The sequence below is a fragment of the Oncorhynchus tshawytscha genome, linkage group LG20 (genome assembly GCF_018296145.1).
Source record: "Oncorhynchus tshawytscha isolate Ot180627B linkage group LG20, Otsh_v2.0, whole genome shotgun sequence".
Taxonomy (NCBI): domain Eukaryota; kingdom Metazoa; phylum Chordata; class Actinopteri; order Salmoniformes; family Salmonidae; genus Oncorhynchus; species Oncorhynchus tshawytscha.
In genome coordinates, this window is record NC_056448.1 from 23739813 (window position 1) to 23760024 (window position 20212).

The 20212-nt window shown below is 41.5% G+C and overlaps 1 protein-coding gene across 1 annotated transcript in view; it reads right to left on the reverse strand.

Annotated features, from left to right (window-relative positions):
• LOC112219946 (transmembrane protein 132D-like) overlaps positions 1–20212 on the reverse strand; it is a 41998-nt gene that overhangs the window by 12451 nt on the left and 9335 nt on the right. The gene's annotated exons all lie outside the window — the stretch shown is intronic.

A 20212-nucleotide genomic window follows, 5' to 3' on the forward strand; every position in this document is an offset into this window, starting at 1 on the left:
ATTTTCTGGGTGATTTAAATATGGACTAGCTATTATCAAGCTGCCCACTCAGGAAAAAACTTCAAACTATAACCAGGGCCTGCAACTTGGATCCGGTTGTCAGTCAACCTACCAGGGTAGTTACAAACAGCACAGGAATTAAATCATCTACATGTATTGATCACATTTTTTACTAACGCTGCAGATATTTGCTTTAAAGCAGTATCCAAATCCATAGGATGTAGTGATCACAATATAATAGCCACATCTAAGAAAACCAAAGTTCCAAAGGTTGGGACTAATATCGTGTATAAGAGGTCATCCAATAAGTTTTGTTGTGATTCTTATGTTGATGATGTAAAATAAATTTGCTGGTCTGTGATGCTGCACATGAAGCATTTATGAAACTACTTATTCCAGTTACTAATAAGCACGCACCGATTGAGAAAATTACTGTAAAAACTGTTAAATCCCCTTGATTTAACAGTTTGATGAGGAATTTTTAAATTGTCTGGTTGAGAGGGATGAGGTAAAAGGTATGGCAATTAAGTCTGGCAGCCCAACTGGCAAACATATTGCAAATTAAGAAATCATGTGACTAAACTAAATAAAAGAAAAATAAGCTACACTAGGAAACAAAGATAAATTATATAAAGAATGATAGTAAAAAGCTTTGGGGCAACTTATATGTAATTCTGGGGAAAAAAAATCCAACTCGGCTCCTTCATTTGTTGAATCAGATGGCTCATTCATCAAAAAGCCCGCTGATATTACCAACTACTTTAATGACTTTTTCATTGGCAAGATAAGCAAACTTAGGGATGACATTCCAGCAACAAACGCTGACACTACACATCCAAGTATATCGGATCAAATTTTGAAAGACAAGAATTGTACCTTTGCATTCCGTAAAGTCAGTGTGGAAGAGGTGAAAAAAACATTGTTGGTTGTCAACAATGACAAGTCATCAGAGTCTGACAATCTACATGGAAAATTACTGATGATAATAGCAGACAATTTTGCCACATCTTCAATTTAACCCTCCTAGAGGAAAGGCCTGGAGGAAAGCTAAAGTCATTCCGCTACCCAAGAATAGTAAAAGCCCCTTTACTGGCTCAAGTAGCCAACCAATCAGCCTGTTACCAACCCTTACTATACTTCTGAAACATTGTTTGACCAGATACAATGCTATTTTACTGTAAACAAATTGACAACAGAATTTCAGCATGATTATAGGGAAGGACACTCAACAAGCACAGCTCTTACACAAATGACGACGATTGGCTGAGAGAAATTGATGATAAAATGATTGTGGGGTCTGTCTTAGACTTCAGTGCAGCTTTTGACATTATTGATCATAGTCTGCTGCTGGAAAAACATATGTGTTATGGCTTTACACCTCCTGCTCTAATGTGGATGAAGAGTTACTTGTCTAACACAGAGGGTGTTGCTTAACTTTTTAAGGCTAGGGGGCAGTATTCGGAAGTTTGGTTGACTGAAGTGCCCAAAGTAAACTGCCTGTTACTCAGGCCCAGAAGCTAGGATATGCATATGCATGGTATAAAACAATCTAAAGTTTCTAAAACTGTTAAAATAATGTCTGTGAGTATAACAGAACTGATTTGGCAGGCGAAACCCCGAGGACAAACCATCCAGGATTTTTTTGTTGTTGAGGTCATTGGACTTTTCAATGCTTTTCTGTGACGATGACGACATGAGGGACAACATTAAGATGATGATGGTGGGACAACATTCAGGTGATGATGATGATGGTGGGACAACATTCAGATGATGATGATGATTGGGGACAACATTCAGGTGATGATGATGATGGTGGGACAACATTCAGATGATGATGATGATTGGGGACAGCATTCAGGTGATGATGATGATGGTGGGACAACATTCAGATGGTGATGATGGTGTTGGGACAACATTCAGATGATGATGATGATGGTGGGACAACATTCAGATGATGATGATGATGATGATGGGGGGTAATATTGAGGTGATGATGATGAAGGGGGACAACATTCAGATGATGATGTTGATGGTGGGACAACATTCAGATGATGATGATGATGATGATGATGGGGATAATATTGAGGTGATGATGATGATGGGGGACAACAATCAGATGATGATGATGGTGTTGGGACAACATTCAGATGATGATGATGATGATGGGGATAATATTGAGGTGATGATGATGATGGGGGACAACAATCAGATGATGATGGTGGGACAACATTCAGATGATGATGATGGGGGACAACATTCAGATGATGATGATGGGGGGACAACACTCAGATGATGATGTTGATGGTGGGACAACATTCAGATGATGATGATGATGATGATGGGGGATAATATTGAGGTGATGATGATGATGGGGGGACAACATTCCGATGATGATGATGATGGGGACAACATTAAGATCATGATGATGATGGTGGGACAACACTCAGATAATGATGATGATGGGGAACAACATTCAGAGAATTATGATGGAAGGACAACACGCATATGATGATGATGATGGGGACAACAATCAGATGATGAATATGGGGGGACAACATTCAGATGATGATGATGATGATGATGTGGGGACAGAATTCAGATGATGATGATGGGGACAACATGCAGATGATGATGATGATGGGGGCACAACATTCCGATGATGATGACGGGGGGACAAAAGTCAGATGATGATGATGATGGTGGGACAACATTCAGATGATTTTGATGGGGGACAACATTCAGATGATGATGATGGTGTTGGGACAACATTCAGATGATTTTGATGGGGGACAACATTCAGATGATGATGATGGTGTTGGGACAACATTCAGATGATGATGATGATGGTGGGACAACATTCAGATGATGATTATGATGATGATGGGGGTAATATTGAGGTGATGATGATGAAGGGGACAACATTCAGATGATGATGTTGATGGTGGGACAACATTCAGATGATGATGATGATGATGGGGGATAATATTGAGGTGATGATGATGATGGGGGACAACAATCAGATGATGATGGTGGGACAACATTCAGATGATGATGATGGGGACAACATTCAGATGATGATGATGGGGGACAACATTCAGATGATGATGATGATGATGATGGGGATAATATTGAGGTGATGATGATGGGGGACAACATTCAGATGATGATGATGAAGGGGGACAACATTCAGATGATGATGATGGGGGACAACACTCAGATGATGATGTTGATGGTGGGACAACATTCAGATGATGATGATGATGATGATGGGGGATAATATTGAGGTGATGATGATGATGGGGGGACAACATTCCGATGATGATGATGATGGGGACAACATTAAGATCATGATGATGATGGTGGGACAACACTCAGATAATTATGATGATGGGGAACAACATTCAGAGAATTATGATGGAAGGACAACACGCATATGATGATTATGATGGGGACAACAATCAGATGATGAATATGGGGGGACAACATTCAGATGATGATGATGATGATGATGTGGGGACAGAATTCAGATGATGATGATGGGGACAACATGCAGATGATGATGATGATGGGGGCACAACATTCCGATGATGATGACGGGGGGACAAAAGTCAGATGATGATGATGATGGTGGGACAACATTCAGATGATTTTGATGGGGACAACATTCAGATGATGATGATGGTGTTGGGACAACATTCAGATGATTTTGATGGGGGACAACATTCAGATGATGATGATGGTGTTGGGACAACATTCAGATGATGATGATGATGGTGGGACAACATTCAGATGATGATTATGATGATGATGGGGGTAATATTGAGGTGATGATGATGAAGGGGACAACATTCAGATGATGATGTTGATGGTGGGACAACATTCAGATGATGATGATGATGATGGGGGATAATATTGAGGTGATGATGATGATGGGGGACAACAATCAGATGATGATGGTGGGACAACATTCAGATGATGATGATGGGGGACAACATTCAGATGATGATGATGGGGGACAACATTCAGATGATGATGATGATGATGATGGGGATAATATTGAGGTGATGATGATGGGGGACAACATTCAGATGATGATGATGAAGGGGGACAACATTCAGATGATGATGATGGGGGACAACACTCAGATGATGATGTTGATGGTGGGACAACATTCAGATGATGATGATGATGATGATGGGGGATAATATTGAGGTGATGATGATGATGGGGGGACAACATTCCGATGATGATGATGATGGGGACAACATTAAGATCATGATGATGATGGTGGGACAACACTCAGATAATTATGATGATGGGGAACAACATTCAGAGAATTATGATGGAAGGACAACACGCATATGATGATTATGATGGGGACAACAATCAGATGATGAATATGGGGGGACAACATTCAGATGATGATGATGATGATGATGTGGGGACAGAATTCAGATGATGATGATGGGGACAACATGCAGATGATGATGACGGGGGGACAAAAGTCAGATGATGATGATGATGGTGGGACAACATTCAGATGATTTTGATGGGGGACAACATTCAGATGATGATGATGGTGTTGGGACAACATTCAGATGATTTTGATGGGGGACAACATTCAGATGATGATGATGGTGTTGGGACAACATTCAGATGATGATGATGATGGTGGGACAACATTCAGATGATGATTATGATGATGATGGGGGGTAATATTGAGGTGATGATGATGAAGGGGGACAACATTCAGATGATGATGTTGATGGTGGGACAACATTCAGATGATGATGATGATGATGGGGGATAATATTGAGGTGATGATGATGATGGGGGACAACAATCAGATGATGATGGTGGGACAACATTCAGATGATGATGATGGGGACAACATTCAGATGATGATGGGGGACAACATTCAGATGATGATGATGATGATGATGGGGATAATATTGAGGTGATGATGATGGGGGACAACATTCAGATGATGATGATGAAGGGGACAACATTCAGATGATGATGATGGGGGACAACACTCAGATGATGATGTTGATGGTGGGACAACATTCAGATGATGATGATGATGATGATGGGGGATAATATTGAGGTGATGATGATGATGGGGGCACAACATTCCGATGATGATGATGATTGGCGACAACATTCAGAAAATGATGATGATGGGGACAACAATCAGATGATGAATATGGGGGGACAACATTCAGATGATGATGATGATGATGATGGGGGCACAACATTCAGATGATGATGACAGGGGGACAGAATTCAGATGATGATGATGGAGACAACATGCAGATGATGATGATGATGGGGGCACAACATTCCGATGATGATGACGGGGGGACAAAAGTCAGATGATGATGATGATGGTGGGACAACATCCAGATGATTTTGATGGGGGACAACATTCAGATGGGGCACAACATTCAGATGATGATGACAGGGGGACAACATTCAGATTATGATGATGGTGGGACAACATTCAGATGATGATGGTGGGACAACATTCAGATGATGATGATGGGGGGACAACACTCAGATGATGATGATGGGGGCACAACATTCCGATGATGATGATGATGGGCGACAATATTCAGAAAATTATGATGATGGGAGGACAACATTTAGTTGATGATGATGGTGTTGGGACAACATTCAGATGATGATGATGACAGGGGGACAGAATTCAGATGATGATGATGGAGACAACATGCAGATGATGATGATGATGGGGGCACAACATTCCGATGATGATGACGGGGGGACAAAAGTCAGATGATGATGATGGGGGACAGAATTCAGATGATGATGATGGAGACAACATGCAGATGATGATGATGATGGGGGCACAACATTCTGATGATGATGACGGGGGACAAAAGTCAGATGATGATGATGGGGGACAGCATTCAGATGATGATGATGGGGGCACAACATTCCGATGATGATGACGGGGGGACAGAATTCAGATGATGATGATGGAGACAACATGCAGATGATGATGATGATGGGGGCACAACATTCTGATGATGATGACGGGGGGACAAAAGTCAGATGATGATGATGGTGGGACAACATTCAGATGATTTTGATGGGGGACAACATTCAGATGGGGCACAACATTCAGATGATGATGATGGGGGACAACATTCAGATGATGATGATGGGGCACAACATTCAGATGATGATGATGGGGGACACAATTCAGATGATGATGATGATGGGGGCACAACATTCAGATGATGATGACAGGGGGACAGAATTCAGATGATGATGTAGGGACAACATTCAGATGATGATGATGGGGGGAAAAAATTTAGTTGATGATGATGATGTGGGACAACAATCAGATGATGAAAGGGGGGCAATGTTCAGATGATGATGATGATGATGGTGAGACAATATTCAGATGATTATGATGGGGACAACATTAAGATCATGATGATGATGGGGAACAACATTCAGATAATGATGATGATGGGGAACAACATTCAGAGAATTATGATGGAAGGACAACATGCATATGATGATGATGATGGGGACAACAATCAGATGATGAATATGGGGGGACAACATTCAGATGATGATGATGATGATGATGGGGGCACAACATTCAGATGATGATGACAGGGGGACAGAATTCAGATGATGATGATGGAGACAACATGCAGATGATGATGATGATGGGGGCACAACATTCCGATGATGATGACGGGGGGACAAAAGTCAGATGATGATGATGATGGTGGGACAACATCCAGATGATTTTGATGGGGGACAACATTCAGATGGGGCACAACATTCAGATGATGATGACAGGGGGACAACATTCAGATTATGATGATGGTGGGACAACATTCAGATGATGATGATGGGGGGACAACACTCAGATGATGATGATGGGGGGACAACACTCAGATGATGATGATGGGGGCACAACATTCCGATGATGATGATGATGGGCGACAATATTCAGAAAATGATGATGATGGGAGGACAACATTTAGTTGATGATGATGGTGTTGGGACAACATTCAGATGATGATGATGAAGGGGGACAACATTCAGATGATGATGATGGTGGGACAACATTCAGATGATGATGATGGGGGGACAACACTCAGATGATGAAAGGGGGGCAATGTTCAGATGATGATGATGATGATGGTGAGACAATATTCAGATGATTATGATGGGGACAACATTAAGATCATGATGATGATGGTGGGACAACACTCAGATAATGATGATGATGGGGAACAACATTCAGAGAATTATGATGGAAGGACAACATGCATATGATGATGATGGGGACAACAATCAGATGATGAATATGGGGGGACAACATTCAGATGATGATGATGATGATGATGGGGCACAACATTCAGATGATGATGATGACAGGGGGACAAAATTCAGATGATGATGATGGAGACAACATGCAGATGATGATGATGATGGGGGCACAACATTCCGATGATGATGACGGGGGGACAAAAGTCAGATGATGATGATGATGGTGGGGCAACATCCAGATGATTTTGATGGGGGACAACATTCAGATGGGGCACAACATTCAGATGATGATGACAGGGGGACAACATTCAGATTATGATGATGGTGGGACAACATTCAGATGATGATGGTGGGACAACATTCAGATGATGATGATGGGGGACAACACTCAGATGATGATGATGGGGGCACAACATTCCGATGATGATGATGATGGGCGACAATATTCAGAAAATGATGATGATGGGAGGACAACATTTAGTTGATGATGATGGTGTTGGGACAACATTCAGATGATGATGATGATGAAGGGGGACAACATTCAGATGATGATGATGGTGGGACAACATTCAGATGATGATGATGGGGGGACAACACTCAGATGATGATGATGGGGGCACAACATTCCGATGATGATGATGATGGGCGCAACATTCAGAAAATGATGATGATGGGAGGACAACATTTAGTTGATGATGATGATGTGGGACAACAATCAGATGATGAAAGGGGGGCAATGTTCAGATGATGATGATGATGATGGTGAGACAATATTCAGATGATTATGATGGGGACAACATTAAGATCATGATGATGATGGTGGGACAACACTCAGATAATGATGATGATGGGGAACAACATTCAGAGAATTATGATGGAAGGACAACATGCATATGATGATGGCAACATTCAGATGAAGATGATGATGTAGGGGCAATATTCAGATGATGATGATGGAGCACAACATTCAGATGATGATGATGGGGGACAACATTCAGATGATGATGATGGAGACAAGATTCAGATGATGATGATGATGATGATGTAGGGACAAAATTCAGATGATGATGATGGGGCACAACATTCAGATGATGATGATGACAGGGGGACAAAATTCAGATGATGATGATGGAGACAACATGCAGATGATGATGATGATGGGGGCACAACATTCCGATGATGATGACGGGGGGACAAAAGTCAGATGATGATGATGATGGTGGGGCAACATCCAGATGATTTTGATGGGGGACAACATTCAGATGATGATGATGGGGACAACATTCAGATAAAGATGATGATGGGGGCACAACATTCAGATGATGATGATGATGGGGGACAGAATTCAGATGATGATGATGGGGGACAACATTCAGATGATGATGATGGGGGGACAAAATTTAGATGATGATGATGATGTGGGTACAACATTAACATGTCGATTATGTGGGGGGCAACATTCAGATGAAGATGATGATGTAGGGGCAATATTCAGATGATGATGATGGAGCACAACATTCAGATGATGATGATGGGGGACAACATTCAGATGATGATGATGGAGACAAGATTCAGATGATAATGATGATGTAGGGGCAAAATTCAGATGATGATGATGGGGGACAACATTCAGATGATGATGATGGAGACAAGATTCAGATGATGATGATGATGTAGGGACAAAATTCAGATGATGATGATGGGGCACAACATTCAGATGATGATGATGGGGTACAACATTCAGATGATGATGATGACGGGGGGACAAAATTCAGATGATGATGTGAGGACAACATTCAGATGATGATGATGATGGGGGCCCAGCATTCAGATGTTGATGACGGGGACAACATTCAGATGATTTTGATAGGGGACAACATTCAGATGATTTTGATGGGGACAACATTCAGATGATGATGACGGGGGACAACATTCAGATGATGATGACGGGGGGACAACATTCAGATGATGATGCTGATGATGGGGGGACAACATTCAGATGATGATGACAATGATTTTATGACAACATTCAGATGTTGATGATGGGGGAAACATTCAGATAAAGATGATGATGATGATGTAGGGACAATATTCAGATGAAGATGATGGGGGACAACATTCAGATAAAGATGATGATGGGGGCACAACATTCAGATGATGATGATGGGGGGACAGAATTCAGATGATGATGATGGGGGACAGCATTCAGATGATGATGATGATGGTGGGACAACATTCAGATGATTTTGATGAGGGAAAACATTCAGATGATGATGATAATGGTGGGACAACATTCAGATGATGATGATGGGGACAACATTCAGATGAAGCTGGTGGGGGACAACATTCAGATAAAGATGATGATGGGGGCACAACATTCAGATGATGATGATGGGGGGACAACATTCAGATGAAGCTGATGATGTAGGGACAATATTCAGATGATGATGATGGGGGCACAACATTCAGATGATGATGACAGGGGGACAACATCCAGATGATGTTGATGTTGGGAGGACAACATTAAGATTGTGATGATGATGGGGGGACAACATTCAAATGATGATGTGGACAACATTCAGATGATGTCGATGACAATGGGGGACAACATTCAGATTATGATGATGGTGGACAACGTACAGATCATGATGATGATGGTGGGACAACATTCAGATAATGATGATGGGGGGGACAACATTCAGATGATGATGATGGGGGACAAAGTTCAGATGATGATTCTGGGACAACATTCAGATGATGATGGGGACAACAATCAGATGATGAAGATGGGGGACAAAGTTCAGATGATGAAGATGGGGGACAACATCCAGATGATGATGATGATGCGGACAGCATTCAGATGATGATGATGATGAGGGGACAACATTCAGATGATGATGATGATGGGGGACAACATTCAGATGATGGATGTGGGGACAACATTCAGTTGACGGTGTTGATGGGGGGGACAACATTCAGATGATGATGATGATGGTGGGGGGACAACATTCAGATGATGATGATGTGGGGACAACATTCAGTTGACGGCGTTGATGGGGGGACAACATTCAGATGATGATGATGATGTTGGGGGACAACATTCAGATGATTATGACAATGATTGTAGGACAACATTCAGATGTTGATGATGATGGACAATATTCAGATGATGATGATTTTGGCTAAGATTTAGATGATGTAGATGGGGGGAACACCATTCAAATGATGATGATGGGGACAACATTCAGATGATGATGATGGGGGGACAACATCAGAATAATTAGAGTCACTATTAAGTGATAACCCAATGGCTTAAAGTCCCACCACGCATCCAGACAGACAACTCTTAATCTCCACACATACACACACACCGACAAGTAAACTTTATAAATATAATAACAGAGATTTCAGTGCAGTGGATTAGACAGATACACACACACACACACACACACACACACACACACACACACACACACATGCACACACACACACACACACACACACACACACACACACACACACACACACACACACACACACACACACACACACACACACACACACACACACACACACACACACACACACACACACACACACACACACACACACACAGACACTCCCCTTGTCCCGTCTGACTGCTGGGGTGTGTGATTCAGTCATACACACAGAGACTGGTGCTCAGTGACAGCTGACAGTCTGATCAATACTAACCCAGGCAGATCTGGATCGAGTTCTGGGTCAGGAGCCAGACTAAATCACTCTCAGCTAGGTTCACTGAGGCAAGGCCAACATTAGAGCCAAGCAATCCACCAACCAAACATATCGTTACTCCTGCTATGGTAAATGAGGACCTTTTTTTATCTCCATTTAATGGGCCAGTATCAGGAACGAGAAGTGATTCAAGACCAACAGTGATTAATTTGCCTGAGGACTATAGCGATGAGGGGCAAAGCCCGATGACAACAGTCTATTTTCAGCCTGGCTGGATTAGTAAACAGTCCAAGTATGAGATCAGGAAGGGGAAAGAAAAATAAAAGTAAAAGAGGAGGTTGATTAAATAAATCTTTGCCTGAGATCACGTTGAAAAGGGGGAATATGAAGAGAAACTTGTCTGTGTGACTTCCTCAATGTAAACTCATCATCATTTCATTCGTAATCTTGTACAGCTCCCCTCTTCATCTACTACCTTCACATGGGAACTGCCAATAGGCTATCAGCTAAATAAACTGCCTGCCGGAGACCTCCTGAACCTCCTCTCAGGCACAGCACAAACTCATCATCAAAATACCACTTTTCAAAATACACAAAGTTATCATCCCCTGGCCTGAATTTGACAAAGTATTAATTTGTTTGGACCAACCAATCACATTTGCTCAGGCAAAAGACAGGGCTGCCTGAAATGTCCTTAAATTACCCGCAATACTGTGGTGCAAATTAAATTACTTGTGTAAAATGAACAGCCATGCAACAGTCCCATTTTTTTCCCCACAAGTCATTTTAAGTTTAATATTATATGCTGATATATGCTGTATATGCTGAGATTGTACAGTGGAAGTTTTCATAGAACGAAAGACTGACAGGGATGGCCACTTTGGACAGACTGGAAATGGATGGTCTCTGAGCTCTGGCTCTGAGGTAGAGCAGCAAAGATGCTTACTGTAATTGAGAGCCTTGTTCCAATGAGTGTGGGACTGGGACCACCATCAAACACACATGCACACACTCACTCACATATGGCCGCACGCACACACACAAACTCACATTAAAGTCCAGGAGGCAGTAATGGAGCCATGGTCAGATCATCTCTCAACCAAAGGGTTAACCTCTCGAGTCATTTTCAATCAGGACAGGGATTATCTGTTATAAACCTGGGGGTTTGTACTCAATATTGGGCCTGGAGGAGTGAAGTAGAGCATGGATTTTCCCCCAGGAACAATCACTCATCTCTGAGCCAAACCAAGCCAGGCCAGGCCGGGCCAGCCTGCACATGGCCTTAAACACGGGGCTAAGTCCCTTCAGTCCTCTCCCCTTTCTAAATCTCAGTATGGGGCTATGATTTACAATGGGCCTCAAGCACAGAGGCCTAAAAGCATCTGTAGTGGGTCAATGAATTTGGGAAGTTCAGGGGGCATAGAGATTATTCTCTCAAATAAATATAATATCAAGGCCATGAGAGTTTAAGAGTCTTTCACCAAAGTCTCCTCAATGCTAGTCCAGGTCAGTTTTGTATATTTTTATTTATTTATTAGGGGTCCCCATTAGCTACTGCCAAGGCAGTAGTTACTCTTCCTGGGATCCAAACACATTAAGGCACTTACATCACACATAAAAAGAACAGTATCATATCATACACCACTACATATCTACAATACAAAAATGTATAATTCCACCGTACAACAATATTACAATGTGCGTTTGTGTGTGTGCGTATGTGTGTGTCTGTACAGTCCCCGCTGTTCCATAAGGTCTATTTACAGTGTATTTGGAAAGTATTCAGACCCCTCAACTTCTTCCACATTTTAATACGTTACAGCCTTATTCAAAAATGTATTAAATTAATGTTTTTCCTCATCAATCTACACACAATACTCCATAACGACAAAGAGAAAACAGGTTTATATCATTTTGCAAATGTATAGAAATTAAAAAACAGAAATACCTTATTTACATAACTATTTGAACCCTTTGCTATGAGACTTGAAATTGAGCTCAGGTGCATCCTGTTTCAATGGATCATTCTTGAGATGTTTCTACAACTTGATTGGAGTCTATCTGTTGTAAATTCAATTGATTGGAAATGTTTTGGAAAGGCACACCCCTGTATGTATAAGTTCCCACAGTTGACAGTGCATGTCAGAGCAAAAACAAAGCCACGAGGTCGATAGAGCTCTGAGACAGGATTGTGTTAACTAGGGTAAGGGGCACTATTTTCACCTCCGGATGAAAAGTGTGCCCAAAGTAAACTGCCTGCTACTCAGGCCCAAAAGCTAGGATATGCATATAATTGGTAGATCTGGATAGACAACACTCTAAAGTTTCCAAAACTTGTATAATAATGTCTGTGAGTATACCAGAACTTATTTGGCAGGCGAAAACCTGAGACAAATCCAGGAAGTGGGATTTTTGTATGTTTGTAGTTTTTAATGAACGCCATTACAGTATCAATTGATTTAGGACTCAACTTACACTTCCTATGGCTTCCACTAGATGTCAACAGTCTTTAGAAATTGTTTCAGGCTTGTATGCTGAAAAATGAGGGAGTAAGACCACTCTGAATGACTGGACCCTACAGTAGCCCATAGATTTTTCATGTGCACGACCGAGAGCGAGCCTTTCTTGTTTACCTTTTATATTGACGACGTTATTGTCCAGTTGAAATATTATTGATTATTTAGGCTAAAAACAACCTGAGGATTGATTATAAACATAGTTTGACATGTTTCTACGAACTTTACGGATATTATTTGGATTTTTCGTCTGCCTGTTGTGACTGCGTTTGAGCCTGTGGATTACTGAACAAAACGCACGAACAAAACAGAGGCTTTTGGATATAAAGAGGAACTTTATCGAACAAAACAAACATTTATTGAGTAAATGGGAGTCTTGTGAGTGCAACCGTAAGAAGATCATCAAAGGTAAGTGATTCATTGTATTGTTATTTCTGACTTGTGTAACTCCTCTACTTGGCTGGTAACTGTTTGTAATGATTTGTCTGCTGGGCGCTGTTCTCAGATAATCGCATGGTATGCTTTCTCCGTAAAGCCTTTTTGAAATGTTTGGATTAACAAGAAGTTAATCTTTAAACCGATGTATAACACTTGTATGTTTTATGAATTTTTATAATGAGTATTTCTGTTTTTTAATTTGGCGCTCTGCAATTTCACTGGATGTTGGCCAGGTGGGACACTACCCACGTCCCCTAGTGAGGTTAAGGCACAGATCTGTGGAAGTGTACTAAAACATTTCTTCAGCTTTAAAGGTCCCAAAGAACACAGCGGCCTCCATCATTCTTAAATGGACGAAGTCTGGAACCAACATGACTTTTCCTAGAATTGGCTGCCCGGCCAAACTGATCAATCGGGGGAGAAGGGCCTTGGTCAGAGAGGTGACCAAGAACCCATGGTCACTCTGACAGAGCTCCAGAGTTCCTCTGTGGCGATGGGAGAACCATCCAGAAGGACAACCATCTCTGCAGCACTGCACCAATCAGGCATTTACAGTAGAGTGGCCAGATGGAAGCCACTCCTCAGTAAAAGGCACATGACAGCTAGCTTGGAGTGTGCCAAAATGCTTTCAGACCATGAGATACAAGATTTTCAGGTCTGATGAAACCAAGAATACCAAGTGTCACGTCTGGAGGAAGCCTGGCAACATCCCTACGGTGAAATATGGTGGTGGCAGCATCATGCTGTGGGGATGTTTTTCAGAGTCAGGCACTGGGAGACTAGTCTGGATCGAGGGCAAGATGAACGGAGCAATGTACAGAGAGATCCTTAATGAAAACCTGCTCCAGAGCGCTCAGGACCTCAGACTGGGGAGAAGGTTCTCCTTCCAACAGGACAATGAGACTAAGCACACAGCCAAGACAACACATGAGTGGCTTCAGGACAAGTCTCTGAATGTCCTTGAGTGGCCCAGACAGAGCCTGGACTTGAACCCAATCTAACATCTCTGGAGAGACCTGAAAATAGCTGTGCCGCGACGCTCCCCATCCAACCTGGCAGAGCTTGAGAAATCTGCAGAGAAGAATGGGGGAAATTCCCCAAAACAGGTGTGCCAAGCTTGTCGCGTCATACCCAAGAAGACTCAAGGCAGTAATCACTGCTAAAGGTGCTTCAATAAAGTATTGAGTAAACTTTCTGAATACTTATGTAAATGTGATATTTCCATTTTTTTTGCTTTGTCATTATGGGGTATTGTGTGTAGATTGATGAGAGGGGAGGACCTATGTAACAGGAATGTAGTAGGAGATGTTTTTCACAATCTTCAATTAATATTCATGCACAGCCCTACCAATCAGGTGCACTCCAGTTGTCCTTGTCATGCGCGCTCCTTGTGTTTGGTAGAATAAACTTCATTTATTCTCTTCAAAAACGGCAAACTCATTATCACATTTCCATGGATTGACATAAGGTAATTGACTCCCAGAATCATAAAGGTATATGTTTTAACCACTAACCTGTTGATAAAAGCTTATGTGAGAAGCTGATCCATCCAGTCAATTGATTAAAGCAGAATTCTAATGATGTCATATGTAATTTTTAAACATTCAGTCACTTGTTGATATTTTGTTAACATTATAAAAGCAATATGAACTAGAGGATACAATGGCCTGCAGCATACCACCCTGCATCCCACTGCTGGCTTGCTTCTGAAGCTAAGCAAGGTTGGTCCTTGATGGGAGACCAGATGCTGCTGGAAGTAGTTTTGGAGGGCCAGTGGGAGGCATCCTTTCCTCTGGTCAAAAGATTGCAATACCCCAGGGTAGGAAGGAATTGGGGACATGTCCCTGTGTAGGGTGCTGTCTTTCAGATGGCATGTTAAATGGGTGTCCTGACTCTCTGTGGTCACTAAAGTTCCCATGGCACTTATTGTAAGAGTAGGAGTGTTAACCCTGGTGTCCTGGCTAAATTCCCAATCTGGCCGTCATACCATCATGGTCACCTAATCACCTCCAATTGGCCCACTCATCTCCCCTGTAACTATTCCCCAGGTATTTGCTGTAAATGAGAATGTGTTCTCAGTCAACTTACCTGGTAAAATTAACATTTATTTTATTCCAGCTCATAAATTTACGTTGTGTTACTGTCGTCCCATCCGTCTCTCTTGTAGTTCTCCTAGGCTAACACCCAAGACTAGCTAACATGATTTTTAAAACCTATGCTGTCATTTAGTCACTACAGGGCGGTTTCCCGGACAGAGTTTAATTTAAATCAGGACTAGGCTAATTCTACTTAAATAAATCCAGATAAAAAAATGGCTTTCTGTGACAATGTTTAACTTCAGATTAATAAATTCTAGACTAGGGCGTCCCAGACTAAGGTAAATAAGGACTAACCAGTTAATCTTTGTGAAGCCTAATTAGATTAATGATGTGCACTTAGTGCTGATCTGAGGATGCTTCCAAAACTAGGGATGGGACATAAGCATTTTGTGAAATTGGAGCAAGTCACCTAAACCAAATAATGGACGGAGTTAAAAGAAAACGTTAAGATAAATTCAGTGACTGAAAAAACCCTCTTGAAACAAATTGTGTCAAACCACCCAATTATAACAGCATGATTCATCAACAGAAATACAACTTCAGGTAAGATACTGTCCCAATCACAGCCAGTTGTGATACAGCCTGGATTCAAACCAGGGTGTCTTTAGTGACATCTCCAGCACTGAGATGCAGTGCCTTAGACCACTGCACAACTTGGGAGCCCCAATTCATGCACTTATCAGGAGAACATCCCTGGTCTTCCCTACTGGCTCTGATCTGGTGGACTCACTAAACACACATGCTTCATTTGTAATGACGTCTGAGTGTTGGAATGTGCCCGTGGCTTTCAGTAAATAAAAAAAATAAAGAAAATGATGCCGTCTGGTTCCACTCTCAAATAGGTCTGTGGTTGCAAAGGGCATCAGTGTCTTAACAGAGCGAATTGCCAAGGCAGAATACTCTGAGCGCAGCGCAGCCATATCCAGAAATCTGGTAGTGGCTTCTGATTCAATTCCATTTTCACAGAACTGCTTGTTCAGATATTGGTAAGGGGACTGGAGGCAGGGCATGAAAGGGATAACGAATCCAGTTGTTTGTGTGGTCCGTTTTGGGAAAGTCTCTGTGTAAATGCGCACCCAGCTCACTCAGGTGCTTCACTATATCATATTTGAAATTGTCCGGAAGCTTGAGTTCTTTGGCACACAAACAATCATACAATGATGGAAAGACCTGGTGGTGTCCTTGTTAATGCAGCCAGAGAACAGCTCCAAATGTTTAATCATAGCCTCAATTTTGTCCCACACATTGAATATAGTTGTGGAGAGTCCCTGTAATCCTAGATTCAGATCACTCAGGCAAGCAAAAACATCACCCAGATAGGCCACTCGTGTGAGAAACTCGTCATATTGCAAGCAGTCAGACAAGTGAAAATTATGGTCAGTAAAGAACTTTAAGCTCATCTCTCAATTTAAAAAAAATGTGTCAATCCTTTGCCCCTTGATAACCAGCGTACTTCTGTATGTTGTAAAAGTGTTACATGGTCGCTGCCCATATCATTGGATAGTGCAGAAAATACACGAGAGTTCAGGGACCTTGCATTAACAAAGTTAACCATTTTCACAGTAGTGTCCAAAACGTCTTTCAAGATATCAGGCATTCCCTTGGCAGCAGGAGCCTCTCGATGGATGCTGCAGTGTACCCAACTGCTTGCACGCGTGTTACCACTCCACAATGTCTTCCTGTTATGGCTTTTGCGCCATCAGTACAGATACCAACACATCTTGACCACCAATGTCCATTTGATGTCACAAAGCTGTCCAGTAAAAATATCCAACAAATATTACAACAAATATGATGGCTGAACTCAAATGTGCTGGTTGATAAAATACCGGTATTTATGGGAAAGATGTTTGAAAAGGGTATTTTGTTCTTAAATAATATTGTAAATTGTAATGGTAGAGTTATGTCCTTCATGGAGTTATCATAATGGTATGGGAAGGTCTGCTCAATCCAAGAGTACAACCAATTGATTACAGCATTGCCCCAGGAATGGAGGAGGCGGGTGGCAGTGGGAGGAGGTAGGGAACTGGTCTGTCTGCCCAATATAAAGGATCAAAACTGGCGGAGGAATAAAAATAGCATACATAGGAAAGTATACCAGTTTCATTTGAGGACCAGGATGTTGACAACTGTGACATACAGATTGCAAAATAGTTGGGAAGAGATTTTTGATGTACCGATTCCATGGTACAGGGTGTATGAGTTGATATATAAAACATATATATATATAAAACAACGCAAGATTCAAGACTTTGTGCTTTTCAGCTAAAATTATTATATAGAATTCTTGCCACCAACAAAATGTTGAATATTTGAGGCATAAAATCATCGAAGCTCTGCAGATTTTGTTGTGAGGATTCAGAATCAATAGACCATTTATTTTGGTATTGCCCTCAGGTAGCCTGTTTCTGGTCTCAGGTTCAGGAATGGCTGAAAATGCATAGCATTGATATAAAATTGACCCTAGAAATAGTACTGTTAGGATATCTGGAGAGACCGGGTCAGTCAATTACTAATATACTAATATTCCTAGTAAAATTATTTATCTTCAACACGCAATCTGTAGATACATTAAACATCATAGCATAGTTGAAAGATATGTGTTGCGTAGAAACACAAAGTAGTTGGCCAGCAGAGATAGATGGGATGGGCTGAGGGAAGCTGAGGGTTGGTATGCGGAAGTGGAGACAAGTGGGAGTGGAGTTGATGTGTGAGAGAGAGATTGATGGTCAAAAGATAAAGAAAAAGAAAAAGTCAAAATAAAAAATAATAAAAGTACATTTGAATGACACTAAGTGGCAGTGTTTTTACAACTAATGCCGGTTTGCCTGAGGCTGATGCCGTGCAGGTGTTGGTACACATGCATATACACGCACTCTCATTCAAATAAACACATACAAGAACACGCACATACATGTAATAGTGCCAGACATGCACACAAACATTTAAAGTTGGCATTGCTGTTATGATTTCAGTTGTCATTGATGTCCATTTTTTTTGCATTGTTGTTTGCTGTTTTCTTCTGTCTTTTCCTTTTTTCTCTTTAGTTCATTCTCTTGGTTGTTGGTGCATTGGGGGGTTCTTGGGGGTGGGGAATGGAATTAATTGTATTTTTTCCGTGGGGGGTCTCCAATGGTTGAGGGACAGCTATTGGGGAACTGTGGGGGGGATCTTGGAGGGTTACATTTTGAAAGTAGAGCTGATGTGTGTCTCTATGGATGCGGGCCTTACTAAATGGACAGTTAGAAAATGTGAAGAACATTCATTTGAAATTTTTTTAAATTATTTAAAAAAATATAGATATATATGTTTAATGTGGATCACATTTTTATTTGGCTTACCCCGACGGCATTGTGCATACCCCTGTTTGGAAATACCTGATATAAGGAATTTGAAATTATTGTACTTTTACTTTGATACTTAAGTATATTTTATCAATTACACTTACTTTTGATACTTAAGTATATTTAAAACCAAATACTTTTAGACTTTTACTCAAGTAGTATTTCACTGTGTGACTTTCACTTTTACTTGAGTGATTTTCTATTAAGGTATCTTGCACCACTGCTCATAGGGAGCGTTTCAAGACTGGTGATGGACACCCAGGAGGCCCAGAGACAGATGAGCTGGGGGAAATGTTGAGCCAGCAACCCCTGGAAGGTATCCTCGATGATGACAATTTGGACAGTTCAGATGGGGGACTGTTCCAATCCTCATTTGGTAGGACACATTCATTCAACATGTGCAATCCCCGGACTCCAGGGAACATGTAATGTGTCAGTTATCTCTTGCACTCCCATAATAAGAATTATGTAATGAACTCAACTCTTGAAGAAATAATGTTCTTTAATGCAGCAATGCAATCATTTTCTAGAGGCAGATGATCACCATAGCTTAGAGGAGATAATGCAGGATGAAGGTCAGCCTAATACATCTGCAGCAGCCAGGAGGGAAGATTGTGTGAGAATGCATGAGAAACTGACCATGGAATTTCATGAGCACAAACTAATGTATTTAAAAGAAGAGCATGATATGAAGATGCTAATCCTTCATGTTGTGTTGGTTATGAAGGAGGAGAGAAACAGGAAGCAGCAGCAGTACCAATGTTCTTCTCAAACCAGCACCAGT